The sequence below is a fragment of the Schistocerca gregaria genome, chromosome 3, assembly GCF_023897955.1.
Source record: "Schistocerca gregaria isolate iqSchGreg1 chromosome 3, iqSchGreg1.2, whole genome shotgun sequence".
Taxonomy (NCBI): Eukaryota; Metazoa; Arthropoda; class Insecta; order Orthoptera; family Acrididae; genus Schistocerca; species Schistocerca gregaria.
Genome location: NC_064922.1, coordinates 548307010 through 548328709, shown reverse-complemented (window position 1 = coordinate 548328709; position 21700 = coordinate 548307010).

Genomic DNA, 21700 nt, shown 5'->3' with positions numbered 1-21700 from the left:
CTAACGAATCGCAGTCTTTGGTTTGCTCTACCTACAACATTGTCTATGTGATCGTTCCAATTTAGGTTATTAGTGATTATAATCTCTAAGTATTTTGTTGAATTTACAACCTTCAGATTTGTGTGACTTATCGCGAAATCGAAATTTAGCGGATTTATTTTAGTACTCATGTGAATAACTTCACACTTTTCTTTATTCAAGGCCAACTGCCACTTTTCGCACCATAGAGCTATCTTATCTGAATCATTTTGCAATTCGTTTTGGTCATCTGACGACTTTACAAGACGGTAAATGACAGCATCATCTGCAAACAATCTAATAGGGCTACTCAGAATGTCTCCTATATCGTTAATATAGATCAGCAACAATAGAGGACCTATAACACTTCCTTGGTGAACACTGGATATTACTTCTATTTCACTCGATGACTTTCAGTCTATTACTACGAACTGTGACCTTTCTCACAGGAAATCACGAATCCAGTCGCACAACTGAGGCAATACTCCGTAGGCACGCAGTCTGATTAGAAGACGCTTGTGAGGAACGGTCTCGAAAAATCTAAAAAATGGAATAAATTTGACATCCCCTGTCGATAGCACTTATTACTTCATGAGTATAAAGAGCTAGTTGTGTTTCAGAAGAACGATAATTTCTGGAACCGTGCTGACTATGTGTCAGTAAATCGTTTTCTTCGAAGCAATTCATAATGTTCGAACACAGTATATGTTAGAAAAACCTACTGCAAATCGACGTCAGTGATATGGGCCTGTAATTCAGCGGATTACTATTTCCCTTTTCTCGTACTGATGTGACATGAGCAATTTTCTAGTTTTTAGGTATGGAACTTTGTGTGAGCGAGCGGTTGTATATAACTGCTAAATATGGAGCTATGGTATCAGCAAACTCTGAGAGGAACCTGACTGGTATACAATCTGGACCGGAGGCCTAGCCTTTATTAAGTGATTTACGCTGCTTTGCGACACCGAGGATATGTACTTCTATGTTTTTCATCTTGGCAGTTGTTCTTGATTGGAGTTCAGAAATATTTACTTTGTCTTCTTCGGTGAAGGAGTTTCGGAAAACCGTGTTTAATAACTATGCTAAGGCACTGTCATCAGTGACCTCACCGTTGTTATCGAGCAGTGAAGGTATTGATTGCGTCCTGCCACTTGTGTGCTTTATGTATGACCAGAATCTCTTTGGATTTTCTGCCAGATTCCGAGACAGAGTTCCGTTGTGGAAGTTATTAAAAGCATCTCGCATTGAGGTACGCGCTACATTTCGAGCTTAGGCAAAACTTTTCCAATCTTGATGATTTTGCATTCTTTTAAATTTGGCATGCTTTTTTCGTTGCTTCTGTAACAGCGATATGACCCGTTTTGTGTACCATGGGAGATCAATACCATCAATTATTAATTTACGTTGTGTATATCTCTGAATTGCCGTCGATACTATCTCTTTCAAATCATTCCAAATATTTTCTACGCTTACGTCATATCAGTAGGAGTGGAGACTGTCTCTTGAAAAGGCGAAGTAAACGACTTCTGACAGTAATAAATACTCCACCACCAACTGTGTTTAATCTATCCTTTCTGAAAACTGTTTGGTCGTTTGAAAAAATTTCGGCTGAACTTATTTCCGACTTTAGCCAGATTTCCGTTCCTATAACTATTTGAGCTTCAGTGCTTTCTATTAGGGCTTGGAGCTCTGGTTCCTTCCCAACACAGCTATGACAATTTACAACTACAATACAGATCGTTTCTGCAACTACCTTACTGGCCACTTTTAGACGGACTCCCTTTCCTTTCTGTGGGTTCCTGAGACCCTCTAAATTTAACAAAAAAAAAAAAAAAAAAAAAAAAAAAAAGCTCACTCCCTTCCGCACAGCCCCCGCTACCCACGTAGCCACCTCTTGTGTGTAGTGGACTCCTGACCTATTAAGCGGAACCTGGTAACCCACTACCCGATGGCCCAAGGCAAGGAATCTGCAGCCTAGACAGCCACAGAACCGCCTGAGCCTCTGGTTCACACCCAACACTAAGCACTGCATCAAAGGACCACAGTCGGTTCTGTCGCAAGTAAGCAAGACTGGCAGTCTTTACCATTTCATCTAACCCCCCGAAACCAGAGAGAACTTCACCGAACCAAAGCGACACACGCCATTGGTATCGACATTGGACACCACCTGCTGTTGGCTGCACCCTGTACTCTTCATGGCATCCGGAAGCAGCCTTTCCACATCCAGAATGACTCCCCCCCGGTATGCCCCTGCAGTGCACACTGGCTTCCTTCCCCTTCTTCAGATTTTTCCAGATAATTTATGTTATATTTCTTCCCTCCTCTTCTTTGTGTGTTACAGTCTTATACACTTGAAGATGGAAATTGAACATGGTGAAACGTTTTGTGGATTGAATAAATTATTAGTACAATTGACGCGGAGCTTTTTAAAATAATTAACTTATTACGTTTATCTCATTCCATGGTATAAAAGTGTGATTTGTACAGAATTCTTGGGCAAATATCGAGTTTTAATTTCAAATATATGGAAATGGTACATGCGAAATAAATGTTCAGTGCTACCGTACACGTCACATTAGTAATAATTTATATTTATAATCTGTTGTGATTTAATTTACTAGTTATGAAAAGACTAACTGAATGGTGTTACGAACTATTATTTTAATATTATATAAGAAATAACAAAATGTTTATACCTTGTGTAAGAACAATCCATCAAGCATTTTGGCACGCCTCATATTAAGTGACACTCAGGGGATAGAAAACTTCATGCTGGAATATGGTTAAGTGAAGACTTCATGTAGGAACACTATACAGACTAGTTGGTCTTCGTTTCCTGGGCAGTGTACAGAATCGTAGTCAGAAGTTACAAATTTTCCGAGAGAAGCCAATGTGGGACATATGTTTTCGGGAAGTACTTTTATTTCGTGACCTCTTATGTTTTCGTCTAGTGCTGTGACGAAAAAAGTAACGAGCGTTGGAATGATCCTTGATATTTATTTACTGAGATACCTGTCAAGCACTTGTGAATAGGCTGTCAGCTCGAGTTGATACGCCAACCGATTTCAGCCGGTACAAGATTTTTATTTTACATTTGAAATTATAAGCTACAGGGTCGTTTAGTTAATCAGTCATACTGACTCCACCTACTTATGTTCTTTAAATGCGAACATTTTTAGGTTAGTACCTACTTATGTTCATTTTACGCTGTAGTTAACAGACGTTACAAATAAACTTGATGATCTTCGATCTAAAGAATGGAGCTACACTCCTGGAAATTGAAATAAGAACACCGTGAATTCATTGTCCCAGGAAGGGGAAACTTTATTGACACATTCCTGGGGTCAGATACATCACATGATAACACTGACAGAACCACAGGCACATAGACACAGGCAACAGAGCATGCACAATGTCGGCACTAGTACAGTGTATATCCACCTTTCGCAGCAATTCAGGCTGCTATTCTCCCATGAAGACGATCGTAGAGATGCTGGATGTAGTCCCGTGGAACGGCTTGCCATGCCATTTCCACCTGGCGCCTCAGTTGGACCAGCGTTCGTGCTGGACGTGCAGACCGCGTGAGACGACGCTTCATCCAGTCCCAAACATGCTCAATGGGGGACAGATCCGGAGATCTTGCTGGCCAGGGTAGTTGACTTACACCTTCTAGAGCACATTGGGTGGCACGGGATACAGGCGGACATGCATTGTCCTGTTGGAACAGCAAGTTCCCTTGCCGGTCTAGGAATGGTAGAACGATGGGTTCGATGACGGTTTGGATGTACCGTGCACTATTCAGTGACCCCTCGACGATCACCAGAGGTGTACGGCCAGTGTAGGAGATCGCTCCCCACACCATGATGCCGGGTGTTGGCCCTGTGTGCCTCGGTCGTATGCAGTCCTGATTGTGGCGCTCACCTGCAAGGCGCCAAACACGCATACGATCATCATTGGCACCAAGGCAGAAGCGACTCTCATCGCTGAAGACGACACGTCTGCATTCGTCCCTGATACACGCCTATCGCGACACCACTGGAGGCGGGATGCACGATGTTGGGGCGTGAGCGGAAGACGGCCTAACGGTGTGCGGGACCGTAGCCCAGCTTCATGGAGACGGTTGCGAATGGTCCTCGCCGATACCCCAGGAGCAACAGTGTCCCTAATTTGCTGGGAAGTGGCGGTGCGGTCCCCTACGGCACTGCGTAGGATCCTACGGTCTTGGCGTGCATCCGTGCATCGCTGCGGTCCGGTCCCAGATCGACGGGCACGTGCACCTTCCGCCGACCACTGGCCACAACATCGATGTACTGTGGAGACCTCACGCCCCACGTGTTGAGCAATTCGGCGGTACGTCCACCCGGCCTCCCGCATGCCCACTAGACGCCCTCGCTCAAAGTCCGTCAACTGCGCATACGGTTCACGTCCACGCTGTCGCGGCATGCTACCAGTGTTAAAGACTGCGATGGAGCTCCGTATGCCACGGCAAACTGGCTGCCACTGACGGCGGCGGTGCACAAATGCTGCGCAGCCAGCACCATTCGACGGCCAACACCGCGGTTCCTGGTGTGTCCGCTGTGCCGTGCGTGTGATCATTGCTTGTACAGCCCTCTCGCAGTGTCCGGGGCAAGTATGGTGGGTCTGACACACCGGTGTCAATGTGTTCTTTTTTCCATTTCCAGGACTGTATTTTACAGCTGTTGTGGTCAGCCCCAGGTAGTTATTTTCCTACCAAAGGCTTCATTTCAAATCCTATTGTAAGTTCAAATTTCGCAGCTAAGGTGTCATGTCACAAATTAATTTATCATTTACTTGCTTAACAAAGGGCATTAGGCCGCAATGTGCACCAACGGCCTAGTGAGGTCTTTAACAGGCTGTGTGTGTGGAGGCTGTTGTTCAAGCCGCAGATAGTTCCTGTGACGTTTTGGAAGGGTTTTTCTTACTATAGAGTGAACTCACTCGTTCATTACTGTAGAAGGAACCAGCATGTTTATTTCAGCATTATCGGTGATCAAGTTTTGTCCTTTCTTCTACATCTTCACAGTGAGGTTGTTGTGGACTTTTCCACCTCCGAAGACGACACTAGCCTTGTTAACTATGTTGAACCTAGTACACTAGTGGCTTGCCAAAAACACAAGCGCTAATCGCACCTCGATCTGTCCGCTAAATCACACGACCATAGTCCCACAGCAAATGTATGAGACTATCCGTATCGGCGGTTGAAATGTAACAATCAGCCGCCCTGCAATGCGATATCTCTGTAGGATCCGATTATCAAAGAATGTCTTCAGCTGGAAACAGCATACCTGAAAAACTTGTGGATTCTTTTCCTTGCCGAATAGATTTCATTTGTCAAAGTGTTGCATGGTATTAATATGTTGATCCCTGCGGGTGACTTATTGTTTGCCCGGTCTGTTTGTGTCGTGATGGAGAAGAACAGTACACGATGCTTTAGGACATCCACAACGTAGTGACTGCTGTACAAGCAGCTCCCATCGCGCATGAGATCGCACATTGTATTCAGTGACGCTTCATACTCACACTTAGTGTTCAGCCTCGTCTCACACCATCGACACAAAAAGGCCCACAGCCTTCAGTGTCAAGCCAACTTTTAGGATGAAACTGCATGTCCCGCTACGGCGATGTGATGAAGTTGAGGTTTAAGGGATGCAGGAACTGCTATGGCCACACAGCTTGGTTCAATGTCCAGTCGTCGCTGCTGACGACCATTCTCCATCCACAAGTCCCAAACACACAATGTGGTAGCAATATGTGCGCATGAATGCATATTTCACGTACTGATCGCTCTGTAACGTTTGATCTCACGATGACCCCCATACTGAACCTTTCGACGTGGCACAATAACTTCGTTTATTGTTCGATGGTTTTTCAGTGACGAAGTTTGGCATAAAACTGTTTTTCTATTTCATACAAGAGCAGATACTGTTAAATCTACGGATACACCGTTAATCTTCAGTCTGAATGAGTTACCATTGGTACACTGTTTTATACATTCTCCATCTTTCGATTTCTCGAGTCATTACGTTAGTGTTTCTAATTTTCACTAACGCTAATGCAGATGCATTCCGTAGTAACTGAGCAGGCAGCTGGAATTTGCTAAATGCTCAAGGCTCAAATTTCGGGCTTTACGTGGATCTGGTCATAGGTTGAGTTCCAGTACTGCATTTTAAGAACCTCAGTGTAAGTATCCTCTGCCGTTAGCCCCTCTAAGCAGGACGATTCTAATGGGAAGGTCCTGAATTCTGTAAACTGTGGAACGATAACTAGTGATTGAGTGGAAAAGATTAATCGTAGTTCTTAAGTTACTTTTTAATAACAATAATACCACTAATAATATTGATAGCAGTAAGTTGTTAGAACAATATACAACTAAAATAGGTGAATTCGAAATTTCTTTCCATATCTTGAAGGGGCATTCACTAATTTCCCTCTAGCATAGTGTTTCTACTTGCAAGAAACATGCTGCGTTTTAGATGAAACCTTATGAAGGATAAAATGTAATTTCGATTCTTTTAATTGTCATTTGGAGGGGGAAACAATTACCATCATTGACAGACTTCAGATTTTCGACGCCATTTTTTTTATTTTAATTTTTTTCCTGTGGCCATTGGCGATATCCTGGGAAGGAATATAGAGCACAAAAAATGGTTCAAATGGCTCTGAGCACTACGAGACTTAACATCTGAGGTCATCAGTCCCCTAGACTTAGAACTACTTAAACCTAACTAACCTAAGAACATCACACACATCCATGCCCAAGGCAGGATTCGAACATGCGACCGTATCAGCAGCGCAGTTACGGACTGTAGCTCCTAGAACCGCAAGGCCACTCCGGCCGGCAAAATGTAGGTATAGCACAGTGAACGGCGCAAGATAATTTATGTCGTCGCATGCCAAGAATCCGATCCAGCTTTTCAGAAGGTATTCCAGGTGCCTCTTAGAAAATCGTAAGAAATGATTGGCTTGCTGCTTACCTGATAGACGCTCTTCCTCCTAATATTAAAACCAAAAGTCTGCGTAAGAGATGCTCAGTGCTGAAGAAACCACGTTCTCTTTCTTTTTAACAGTCCTAAAATACTCTAATATGACGTGTTTTCAGTTTCGTCTGTTACTTTCGTGTTTTATACAGGTAAAAAAAAAGCAATGTATGTATACTGGATGGTTATAATTAAAGTTCCAGTTTCAAAACATTGAAAAAAAGAACGCCATTCAGAATGACGCCAAATTTTAACGAAATATTATCGAAAAAAATAATGAAAATTTTACCACTACATGGCTGCGGAATATGGAAAATTAAAGCTGCTGGGTATACGGCCGTTTCTCAGTTTGCGTCTGACACTCTCGGCTTGACTGTCTCAATGCAAGATCGTGCGCTGCTGCTAAAGCTCTTTCACAGGAAAGGTGACTCTGCTTTAGCTGCTCTACGTAGTGTGAAAAAAGGCGTTGGTCTGAGGCAGCCGAGGGTCTGGAGAAAATGATTACGAAGTTCGAAAATACAGGTTCTTTTAAAGTGCAGTATGGCAAAGGGAAGAAAACAGCTGATGTCAGTGGAAGATGTGGCTACAGCATTGATGGAGGGTTCAAAAAAAATGTCTCTGAGCAGTATGGGACTTAACTTCTGAGGTTATCAGTCCCCTAGAACTTAGAACTACTTAAACCTAACTAACCTAAGAACATCACACACATCCATGCTCGAGGCAGGATTCGAACCTGCGACCGTAGCAGTCACGCGTTTCCAGACTGTAGCGCCTAGAACCGCTCGGCCACCCCGGCCGGAGAAGGGTTCGAGAGATGATATGCAAACATTCAGTGCACGGGGAATTGCCCGAACTTTTGACGCGTCTGTGAGTACGGTGGATAAAATTCTACGAAACATCCTACTTTGCTATCCATACCAAATTACCCTTGTTCAGGAGTTCCTTCCTGCTGGTCTGCCAGTAAGATAGACATCTGTTCTAGAATTTTTTGCTCGCGTACAAGTGGACAGTGGATGGCCATCCAACATTCTGTGGACAGATCTCTAAGGACATGTCAATACAAAGAATTGCAGAATTTGGGCAACGGAAAATCCGTTCACGTATCAACCGGTACGTTCTGAACGAGACTCGTAACGCTGTTGTGGAACATGCTCTTTTTCGATCTCAATTGGTGGCAGAAAACGGTGGACAACATCTTGAACATATCTTACGCCAGTCTTTTGACAGTTAAAAACCGATTTTCTTTGGTGAGGTTTTTGGTCTCAAGATAGTCACAGACCGATTTCATTGTTGCTCTTTATGCGGTTTTTGGCCTCAGGACACCGACTTTTCCCATTCGGTGTGATATATAGCGTGTCAGGGTTTTGAAACTGGAACGTTAGTAATGGTCACCCTGTATATTTAAGTCTCCGGACGTATCAAATATCAAGATTCAAACTTTTAATCATGTCACTGAAGTACTAACACGTCACTGGCTCCTTACATCCAGATACTTGTCGTCTGTATTCTTTCCTTGATTCCACTTAAAGTAATCTCACTCATATTTCTGGTGTGTAGTCTTATAACGCGGACGGCGCAAGTTCTCTTGTGCGTTTTTAAATAAGCCGTCATTGAGAATAAATATGAATGAATTTCACTGCTTCAATAATTCAATTAGAAGAGTGCCTTACCTATACGAGCAATGCTACACACTATGTAATGTGATTATCTCTTGCGTAAAATGGGAGGGTATTCAAATTACAGCCGTATCAAATTTTCGTATTGTCACGTGTACATCTCCTTGAAACACATATTAATTTAAAACTACGTACATGTTTCCAAACGTAATCCTCGATTTTACAGAGAAATATGCAATTTTTTAAAACGGCAATGGTACCTGGTACGACTGCTCAATGCAAGAAACGCAAACACAAAAATTAGCGAGATTTCCACGCCATCCTGAATCCTGGTGAAGTCAGTTCAGAGTTTTAAATCATATTTGCAGACGTGAAGGAAATAGCGTTGCAAATCACGTCATCCCAAAAACTAGTTCCCTGTGCCGTGTCCCTACTATTAATCTCCCCATTTCATTTCCTGTTCGCTCAGTAATTTAGAGGAACTTGGCCGGAAATTGGAAACAATTCGCTGCTGGCGAACAGATGTGAACTGGCAGCTATGATATTATTGAATGGCACACTTTTTTTGTATTACGTGTAACAGTTTTTTTAAGGCAGCCACCGATATTATATCTCCTATAAGCTGGCTGGTAATGAAAAATTGAGAAAACACTAGATAATTCAGAATTAAGAGTAAGATGAACTGTTAGAATACTATGCTTCAGCCTCTGTCAGGAAGTGAGTGTTAGCAGTTACGTACCCAGGTAAACTGACGAAAAATTATTTTGCCAGATGTGCAAATGATTTCACGTGTATTCCAGGAAAGCGTATTGGGTCCGTTGTTGATGATGTATTGTATTAATAACATATCAGGCAATATTAATAGGACCATCAGATTATTCGCAGATGATGCACTTACCTGTGATGAAGTACTGTCTGATAAAAGTTGCAGAAATATTCAGACGGGTCTTGAAAATATTTCCAAGTGATCCAAAGAAAGACAACTTGCAGGAAAAAATGAGAGCCAATTGGAATCAGTTAACTTAAAGGCCTACAAATATCTGAATGTAGCAATTTGTAGGTAGATGAAATGGAGAGATCACCTAGGGTTAGTTGTTGGTGAAGTTTGTAGGATACTGGGAAGATGCGACTAGTATGCAAATGAGACTGCATACAAACAATTCGCGCGACGCATCCTAGAATATTAATCAGTTCCTTGGGAACCGTACTAAATAGGATTAACAAGAGACGCTGAACATATATAAGGGAGGACAGCACAAATGGTCACAAGTTTACTGGACCTACGGGAGAGCATCACTGAAATGCCGAAACAACTTGTGCTATCAGATACTTGAATATCGATGCCAAGTATCCCACGAAGGCTTACTTACAGAGTTTCAAGAACCACTAATAAACGAGGAATAAATATTTAGGTGTATACATATACCGGCAAACAGAATTTTTACTCCTGCAGTTATAAAGAAACAATAATGCCCGAAAAAAACGCAACATTTTCAAGTATATCTGTTGATATTTAAAGAAATGGTGAATGCGATATATCGATATTTAAAAAAACATCAGTACCTGCTCTCGATATAACGAAAGAAAGAAACAATATATTGAAATATCGCCGGAAGAAATAACTGACGTTCCTGCCTATAAAAATAACGTCTCCACCCACCTTAAAGACTAATTTTATCATTTAGATTTTTGTTCATTTTCAGGTAGTTTTTGAAGAATGCTGGTAAGAAGAAATAGCACAAAAGTAGCTTTAAAAATTGTATTTTAACGCCACTGGTGAGCTACTTCTGCACATTAGAAATGTTTTTATTTCACTCTCATCGCGATTCCCAGCACAATCAGACTTCTTTCTTTGTGCCACATATACTTGCTTCACACAGTCAAAGAGAAAGATTTGACGTGATGTGACCTCAAAAAGTAGAGGACTCCACACATTGATAGTAAAATTATGGTCTGCTACAGTTTCAAAACAACAACAACTTCAAATATTTACCAACAATTGTGAAAAAAATATAAAATAACATAAAAATATCGGCACTCGATATTGCCATATGGAAATCGATATATCGACATGTTGGTGGAGGATGTGTCGCGGATGTACATCGACATATTTTGGAAATACTTCGATATATTGATACAATATCAACAACCCTACCCTCAAGTACTGTGGTGAATGGCGCCAGGGTATAATGTGTGATTAAAAGTAACCGGACGCCCCCAAAAACATGCGTTTTTCATATTAGGTGCATTGTGCTGCCACCTATTTCTAGGTACTAAATATCAACGACCTCAGTACTCATTAGTCATCATGACAGTGCAGAATGGGACGCTCCTCGGAACTAGAGGGCTTCGAACGGGGTCAGGTGATTGGGTGTAGGCCCTAACGCCTGCACGCGAGATTTCCACACTCCTAAACATCCCTAGGTCCACTGTTTCCGATGTGACAGTGAAGTGGAAACGTGGAGGGACAAGTACAGCACAAAAGCGTACAGGCCGACCTCGTCTGTTGACTGACAGACTGCCGACAGTTGAAGAGGGTCGTAATGTGTAATAGGCAAACATCTATCCAGGCCATCACACAGGAATTCCAAACTGCATCAGGATCCACTGCTAGTACTGTGATAGGCGAGTTGTGAGAAAACTTGTATTTCATGGTCTAGCGGCTGCTCATAAGCCACACATCACGTCGGCAAATGCCAAACGACTCCTCGCTTGTTGCAAGGACCGTAAACATTAGGCGATTGAACAATGGAAAAACGTTGTGTGGAGTGACAATCACGGTAAACAATGTGGCGACCCAATGGCAGGGTGTGGGTATGGCGAATGCCCGGTGAACGTCATCTGCCAGCGTGTGTAGCGCCAACAGTAAAATTCGGAGGCGGTGATGTTATGGTGTAGTCGTGCATCCCTTGTTTTGAATGGCACTATCACAGCACAGACCTACATTGATGTTTTAAGCACCTTCTTGCTTTCGACTGTGCATGGCGACTGCATCTTTCAACACTATCGAGCACCTGTTAATAATGCACGCCCTGAGACGGAGAGGCTACACGACGATAACATCCCTGTAATGGACTGGCCTGCACTGAGTCCTGAACTGAATCCTATAGAACACCTTTGGAACACCGACTTCGTGCCAGGTCTCAGCTACCGACATCGATACCTCTCCTAAATGTAGCACTCCGTGAAGAATGGGCTGCCATTCCCAAAGAAACCTTCCAGCACCTGATTGGACGTATGCCAGCGAGAGTGGAAGCTGTCATCAAGGCTAAGGGTGGGCCAACACCATATTGAATTCCAGTATTACCGATGGAGGGTGCCACGAACTTATAAGTCATTTTCAGCCAGGTGTCCGGTTACTTTCGATTACATAGTGTATGTGCATACGGAGAAGTTGTAGTCTGTCACTCGTTAGTCACGGTTATCGGCGACCAGTTGTCATTCGGGAGGCCTGTCTGTCTGTGCGCCCTATGTTTTGACTCTACAGGAAGTAATTGTGCTGAATTTAGAGCTGAATAGCGTGCATAACATTCGTCCTAGGGAACAACCATGCCCAATCGAAGAGCACTTACACAATTTCGGCCATTTTTACAGCCTCATATTGAGAGCCTGCAGGAAGATGGATGGATATATCGATGATTGCCACACAGTGGTCTGCGGAACATTCTCACATCCGTACACCAGGTTCTGGAATGCACGACTTACAAACGCACATCAAGATCGACGAATTGTGAGAGCAGCAGTGGCCGACCGAACATCATACAGGACAGAAGTGTGGGCTCACGGTGCACCCGCTGTGTCACTAAGGACCGTTGGGAAGCCTTTGCTTACAGCAGCACTAAGATCACGTGTGCCTCTGTCCAGACTTCTATTGACATCACGACGCCATCAACCTCGGCTCGCTGGTATCGTCAAAGAGGCAACCGGAGGGTGGAGTGCCACTCTGTTGTCGCCAGTGTTGAGAGTAGGTTTTGTCTGCACGCGAGTGATTGACGAACAGGTGGACGGTGTAGACCTGGTGAGGGCCTCATTCCGGAGAGTATTCGCCCACAGCTTACTGGACTAAATCCAGGCTTCATGGTGTGAGGACCATCAGTCACAACTCCCGGTTACATTTGGTGTTTCTTCAGGGTAAGGCAACCAACGCTTGCTAAATTTCGCAGCTTGCTATCTCCATACTACTACTACTATTTCTCTGACAGTAAGGTGAAGTGATTTGTAACAGGACAACGCAAATTCACATACGGCTCAGCGACGCAGTGTGCTCTTGATGGTGTTCGAAAAGTGGTCCTCGCCAGCATGCTCACCTGATCTCCCTCCAATGAGCACGTATGGAACACGGTGACGCGGGTACTTGTTCATTCTCCAGAGCTTACAAGAACGACTGCCGAACGGCAACAAAAGGTGTAAAGTGTTTGAAACAGTTCATCGCAGGATGCTGTTCAACATCTTTATGATCGTTTGCATTCGAGAATATCACATAAGTTGCAGCGGGAGGGGAGGTTCACCGTGTACTGAAGTGACTGCTCGGACACCCTTTACTGTGATATGTATTTAATTTTATCTGATATTGTTCTCCTACAACAATGAACTACCTGTCACTTCACTTGTCAAGAAAACGGCCTTGTTGTTGACAGTACTGCAAGTTTTCTTTCCGATAATCTATTTGTCGTGTTGTATTAGTGTACGTATATTTTCCGACCTTGAACTGTGTCCTTACACTGTGACAAAATTGATGAAAATCGATAAACATAGTGGCTGCAGTTTTATACGTGTGCGATCTTTCATTCCACTGGAAGGTACATCTACTCCTGCGGAGTCTGAAGGAAACGTAATGCACAAATGTTCTGAGCAGTGAAAGGAATGAAATCACACGCACGACAACTCACTTGGTTCTAATTTGAGGGTGACCATTGCTAACGGAACATATTCGGCAACTTGCCTCGCCAGTTCAAACACTTTTTGCATGTGGCCTCTACATAACATTTTCAGGATGCGTGAAGAACGTGATTATCTTGGATGGTTATAATGAAAATACAGCTGCTCACGGAGGTCCAGTGTGGACTAATTTTCATATGGCAGCGCTTGATAAAAATGTTTATCGATAATAGCCTTCCTAAGAGACAATCTCCATTCCTTCCGAACTGACTATGTAAATGTAGACAAGATGTGGCTCAAATTCAAAGATATAGTAGCAACAGCAATTGAAAGATTCATACCTCATAAATTGGTAAGAGATGTAATTAATCCCCCGTGGTACACAAAACAGGTCCGAACGCTGTTGCAGAGGCAACGGAAAAAGCATGCGAAGTTCAGAAGAACGCGAAATCCCGAAGATTGGCTAAAATTTACAGATGCGCGAAATTTGGCACGGACTTCAATGCGAGAGTCCTTTAATGGGTTCCACAATGAAAAATTTTCTCAAAATTTGGTAGAAAATCCGAAGAAATTCTGGTCGTATGTAAAGTACACAAGCAGCAAGACGCAGTCAATACCTTCGCTGCGCAGTGCCGATGGAACTGTTACCGACGACTGTGCTGCTAAAGCGGAGTTATTGAACGCAGTTTTCCGAAATTCGTTCACCAAGGAAGACGAATGGAATATTCCAGAATTTGAAACACGAACAGCTGCTAGCATGAGTTTCTTAGAAGTAGATACCTTAGGGGTTGCGAAGCAACTCAAATCGCTTGATACGGGCAAGTCTTCAGGTCCAGATTGTATACCGATTAGGTTCCTTTCAGATTACGCTGATACAATAGCTCTCTACTTAGCAATCATATACAACCGCTCGCTCACCGATAGATCTGTACCTACAGATTGGAAAATTGTGCAGGTCGCACCAGCGTTTAAGAAGGGTAGTAGGAGTAATCCATCGAACTACAGACCTATATCATTGACGTCGGTTTGCAGTAGGGTTTTGGAGCATATACTGTATTCAAACATTATGAATCACCTCGAAGGGAACGATCTATTGACACGTAATCGTCATGGTTTCAGAAAACATCGTTCTTGTGCAACGCAGCTAGCTCTTTATTCGCACGAAGTAATGGCCGCTATCGACAGAGGATCTCAAGTTGATTCTGTATTTCTAGATTTCCGGAAAGCTTTTGACACCGTTCCTCACAAGCGACTTCTAATCAAGCTGCGGGCCTATGGGGTATCATCTCAGTTGTGCGACTGGATTCGTGATTTCCTGTCAGGAAGGTCGCAGTTCGTAGTAATAGACGGCAAGTCATCGAGTAAAACTGAAGTGATATCAAGTGTTCCCCAGGGAAGCATCCTGGGACCTCTGGTGTTCCTGATCTATATAAATGACCTGCGTGACAATCTGAGCAGTTCTCTTAGGTTGTTGGCTGATGATGCTGAAATTTACCGTCTAGTAAGGTCATCCGAAGAGCAGTATCAGTTACAAAGCAATTTAGAAAAGATTGCTATATGGTGTGGCAGGTGGCAGTTGACGCTAAATAACGAAAAGTGTGAGGTGGTCCACATGAGTTCAAACAGAGATCCGTTGGAATTCGATTACTCGATAAATGGTACAATTATCAAGGCTGTCAATTCAACTAAGTACCTGGTTATTAAAATTACGAACGACTTCAGTTGGAAAGAACACATAGATAATATTGTGGGGAAGGCGAGCCAAAGGTTGCGTTCGATTGGCAGGACACTTAGAAGATGCAACAAGTCCACTAAAGAGACAGCTTACACTACACTCGTTCGTCCTTTGTTAGAATATTGCTGCGCGGTGTGGGATCCTTACCAGGTGGGATTGACGGAGGACATCGAAAGGGCGCAAAAAAAGGGCAGCTCGTTTTGTATTATCACGTAATAGGGGAGAGAGTGTGGCAGATATGACTTGCGAGTTGGGATGGAAGTCATTAAAGCAAAGACGTTATTCGTCGCGGCGAGATCTTTTCACAAAATTTCAGTCACCAACTTTCTCTTCCGAATGAGAAAATATTTTGTTGAGCCCAACCTACATAGGTAGGAATGATCATCAAAATAAAATAAATCAGAGGTCGAACAGAAAGGTTTAGGTGTTCGTTTTTCCCTCGCACTGTTCGAGAGTGGAATGGTAGAGAGATAGTATGATTGTGGTTCGATGAACCCTCTGCCAAGCACTTAAATGTGAATTGTAGAGTAATCATGTAGATGTAGATTTATGCTGGAAAATATTAATTCCAATTTTGGACAACAGGTGCAAATCTGGCATACTGTGGTGTTTAGTCGACGTCTCCAGTGCTCATACTGAACAAATTTGTGTAAGCGGCGGTTAGTAATAAAAACATTTTACTTTTTCCGCCTACATCCTATTGCTAATCCATTACGTTAAAACTCAATCAGTGTACAAACTATGTAACATGAAAATAGAAATGAGAACCCTTATATAATTAGTACCAATTACAGAACCTTTTCCTGTACTTACCTGCAAGGCAAAGACAATGCAAACTAATATGTTTCACGGTAAACGACGTAATTAAAAATTCTTAGTTAATAACAACACGCAAATAAACGTCCATTAACCTCGGACATGATCGTGCATCCAACATAACAAACATAATGTAGTAGTATAAGGTGCGTCCACCTGTACAACTGGTCTATCTCGTAATCAGCAATGAAAATAAAAATGCATTCCCATATACACTACAGAAGCTCAAATAAAATACCTAAAGAAGGAAGCAGATATAAAGGGCAAAAGTAATCATAAGCCTATAGACGCTTATCTGAAGACAAGATAGGGAGAAGGGGACCAACTAATGAAACCAAAAACTCACCAAAACTGTCGCCCTGTCAGGTCATGAGCTACAAGTGAATCATGTAGGCACGACCTTATAACTACAGTGTCAACACTATTGGAACCCAGTAGCGTATGAACTCCACAATGTGAAAATACACATTAATATGCTGTAATGAACACACATAGGAGTATACGAAATATACAAGTCATAAAATGAGAACACGTATGATTGTATCAAATATACGAGTCGCAAAAAGGGATCGAATCTGATCAGGTAAAACAATAAAAACGTGGTGGCTGCATATTGTGACGCATAAAGTGTTAGCAAGGAAACTAACGTCCTAATACTCATCAAAAATATACAAAGAAACAACGCATATCAAGACGGTTCGACATATTAAGCACTTAAAACATTAACGCTGCAAAGCGGCTATATAGTGGAATGTCAACACAAGCTTACGGACGTATATGAGAAAAATCGACAAACTACTCCAAGCACTATCCAGTGAAGTGGACTGTATGTCGTAGCTCATTACTGATAGTATGAGATATCTGAATGAGGCCTTTCGATCAGAAGCATGAGATAAATCACCGTGATATACCTGTACCTGAAGGTGGTAAACTGCATGAGATTAGACTGAACCTATGTTGCACATAGCACGCAGCAGAAAAAATCAGAAAAAAACTCGTGCTGCCTGTGCTTTTGTGTATCACGATTATTAGACACAAACCAAAACCGGTGTGTCTCCCACACTGAGTATACCAAAAAGCAATTGCGCTGAAGAAGTTCAGTGGGTACGAATGTAGCGAATAACAACATACGCCAAAATTAGAAAAAAATAATAGAAACATTTTTCCGGAAAGGAAGAGAATAGGGGGGAGAGTATTCATTATATAAATGCAGCGTATGGGCACTAATACCCAAAGAGGGAGAGCTGGGGACGGGGAAAAACCCATTACACAAATGAATCATAAATATGAGTACGATAACGAATCTACCATATGGTCCACTAATTTCTTAAATCAGGTATATGTAGTGGGTCAACGTAATAAGAGGAGCTGATCTAAATATATGGATACAGTGACCTAACTACATTGGTCTGTCGTGTACAATTATGTCGATTGAGCAAACATCGAGGTATAACGTAAGGAGGCAATAGTATAGAAACCGCAACACAAGACGGAATACTCACCTCTACCTAGTTTACTGTATCCTTATATGTAGATCAGCTTCTCTTATTATGTTGAACAGCTATATATACGTAACGTGTGATATTAGAGACTTAGGTGGTAATTTTGTAGACTTGGTAATTTTAGACTGCATTCAGGCTTTATTTTTTAGTTGTTTTCCCTCCCCCTACCCCATCATCCTCCCCCTTTTCTCTGATTTTGATACAGGTAGTTATTCCCTTTATTTTTACCCACTGAAGTCATGAGTTGTTTTGTCACTCATTTGATAAATTTTCCACTATAAATTACGATAGGCTACAATACCCTTATAATGGATGACTTCCCTTATTATCTTGACGTTCTACATGTACATTACTTCGGATATTAATAGCCCATACTGTATATATGTATTGTATCTCATCCCCCCCCCCCCCCCACTCCCACCCTTTTTTCAATTTGGATACGTGCTGTAATCCCTATATTCACATCCACTGAATTTAGTTGTTCTACTTCGGCGTAGTCCGCAGCTCGTGGTCGTGCGGTAGCGTTCTCGCTTCCCAAGCCCGGGTTTCCGGGTTCGATTCCCGGCCGGGTTAAGGATTTTCTCTGCCTCGTGATGACTGGGTGTTGTGTGATGTCCTTAGGTTAGTTAGGTTTAAGTAGTTCTAAGTTCTAGGGGACTTATGACCGTAGATGTTGAGTCCCATAGTGCTCAGAGCCATTTGAACCATTTACTTCAGCGCAGTTGCTTTTTGGCATGGTCTGTACGTGAGAGTGATCGATTTCGCTTTGTGTCTAATAATCCTGATATACAAACGCGCAAGCAACACGCATTTTTTTTTTAATTTTCCGGTCGCCTGCTGTGTGTGACAAAGGTTCGGCCTATTCTCATGGCACTTACTGTCGTCTTCGGTTAGTAGGCATATTACGAGGATTTCATCTCGCACCTCTGATCAACAATTTTTATTCCGGTATCTCAAACTGTTACTAATGGTCTCCGACATATAATCCACTTTATTGCGTAGTGTTTGGAGTACTATGTCCACTATTCTCATATCTGTCCGCAAGGTTGTGTCAGGATTCCACTAAATGGCCGTTTTGCACGGCTAATGTTTTAAGTGTTTAATATGTATAATCAGTATTGAGATGCCCCTTTTTCTTGCTATACTGTTGGGGTGAGTCGTATGGCGCTAGTTCCCTTGTTAACACTTTATAGGTTACATAATATGCAACCACTCCATTTTTGTTTTACCTAATCTAACCGCATACCATTTTGAGATTTGTATATTTCGTATAATATTAATCGGTATTTTCAAGTTGTAGAGTTCATACGTTACTGTGTTCCAACAGTGTCGACACTTTACTTTTAAGGTCACGCTTATATGGTCCACTTATAGCCCATTATGGTGGTGATGATGATTTATGGCTGAGGGCGTTAGACGGCGATGTCACTATCTCACTTAAAGTTCATGACCCAACAGAGTTATGATGAGTGCCTCTTCGTTTCATTAGTTGGTCCTCTTCTCCCTATCTTGTCTTCAGAGGTGTATAGGCCTATGATTGCTTTTGCAATCTATATTTGTTTAGTTCGCTAGGTGTTTTATTTTAGTTTCTGTACTGTACATGCATTTTCATGTTTATTCCAAGTTACGACATAAACCAGTTATGCCATTAAATTATGTTTGTAATTATGTTATAAGCACGATCATTTCCAAGATTAGTGGATATCCATTTGCGTGAGGTCATTACTCACGTATTTTTAATTCTATCGTTTATTGTGATGCATACTGGTTTTTGTTGTTTTAGCCTTGGAAGTACGTATACGAGTGAATCTGTAGTGTGTCTTAAATGTATAAAAGTACTCATTTCTATTTTCACGTTTCAATGTTTGTACAGTGATTGGGTTTTACTACAGGTGACCGTGTACATAGCAGTAATGGCACGGAATACGACATGATGATTACACCCCAATATACAGGTGACAATTATTAAACTACATGAAATAAAATAGTCATAACTTCTGAACGGTTTGGGTTGGGTCGTTCAAACTGCACAGTTGGCCGATGGGCATGATGGGAATTAGTGTTTGCATGCATGGTTTGGTTTAGCGTCGAAGTCCACTTTCATTCGTATGGATTCGTCAAATCATAAAACTGGCGCATTTGGGGGAATGAGAATCCGCATTTCACGATAGAGAAGTCTCTTCATCCTCAACGGGTGACTGTGTGGTATGCAATGTCCAGTCCCGGAATAATCGGTACGATATTCCTTGATGGCATTGTGACTACAGAACGGCACTTGAAAGTTTCGGAAGATAATTTCATCCCCATTATCCAATATGACCCTGATTGTGGTTCATGCACGACGGAACTCGACCCCATCGAAGCAGGAGAGTGTTCCATGTCCTGGAGGAGAAGTTTGGGGACTGCATTCTCGCTCTGAGGTACCCAGATGCCACTGGCATGGGCCTCGATTGCCCGCCATATTCTCCGGATTTGAACACATGCGACTCCTTTTTGGGGGCTATATTAAAGACAGGGTGTACAGCAGTAACCCCAAAACTACTGCTGAGCTGGAAACAGCCATTCAGGAGATCATCGACAGCGTCGACCTGAACTCATCCACTACCACTGATTGTTAGATTTTGGTGAACCTGTAACGCCATAAAACGTAAGTTGCTGTTCTTGCTATGGTCAGTCCGCCGACTGGTTTCATAGAGCTATGATAGTCTCTTCATCTCTGCCTACATACATAAGCACCTGCTGACTGTAGTCATGCCTTCGTATATCTCCACAATTTTTATCCCTACTCGCATACCCCCACTACCAGATTGACAAACCTCTGTCGCCTCAGGATATGGCCTGTCAACATATCCCCTATTTTAGTCAAGATTTGCCATATGTCTCTATTCACTACAGTTCGATTCATTTTCTCTTCTTTAATTATAAGACCTATCCACCCAGTATTCAACTTTTCTCTGTAATACCATATTTGAAAAACTTCTATTTTCTTCTTCTCTCGGTTATTTACTGTCGACATTTCATCTTCTCATAAGGCTACAGCGAACTTTATGTTTGATGTTAACTACTTTCTTTTTAATTTTATTTGTGTGTTTGTTTATGTGATCTGATTAGGGTCATCAGCCTCTCACTGACACCGGACCAAGGTATCACATATACAGTAATTTTTTACGTCAAAGTCAGCTAACGACAATAAATTTTAATATGACAAATAATATAAAATAATCAGAGTGTCTATTGAAGACAATATGAGTAACTAGTACTACGAACTAATAAAGTAATTCTGGCAGTACTTCTGCTACTACTGCGGTTGCTATTACTAATAATGATAATACGATATTGCTTTATTTTTGCTGTTATTACTGTACATTTCATATCCTCTTAATCCAGCCACCGCTATTTGTTTTGCGCAGGAAACAGCAAAACTTGTCTATTAGTTTTAGAGTCTTCTGCCGGGCATGGTGGTGCAGTGGTACAGCACGCTCCTGAAAATCAAGAGGTTTGGCCACGCAAACTCTCAGCTTGCATTTAATCTAGCCTTCACCTTTCCACGATGTGATGAGTCGTCAGAAACGACACATGGTTCTTATTCCATGTTAAATTGTATATACCGTTTCTCCGATTGCATAACTGTAGTAGGCTGGTAACACCAGGTCGCCAAAGTTGCGTCCAATAATAATAATAATAATAATAATACTTTTACTGGTGTTCCTTCCAAAATATTTTCCATTCCGTTGAATTGCTTTTTCAAGTACTTTGTCGTCTCAGACAGAATTTCTGTGCCACCGGTAAACTTAATATTTTTATTTCTTCCCCCTGAACTTCTACTCACGGCTATAATTCCCCTCCTTTCTCTTAAACACTTAGAAATGCACCCTGGCTTCTGTAGAAGTTGTAGATAACCTCTCATTTCTAACTGTTTATCCCTGGTTCCTCGGAGTCTCATAATGTACTGTATTGTAAAAAGCTTTCTCTGAAACTGCAACTGCTCATTTGCTGCTATTCGCACCGGGTAAAAATTAGTCACCCCAGGAGATGTATCGCTAAAGCCATGTAACATAGCTTTTAGGCTTGATAACGGTTTTAAGCCCATGTGGCGCGTGAGGCGGGAGAAGGGGGGAGGGAGATGTGGGTAATGCT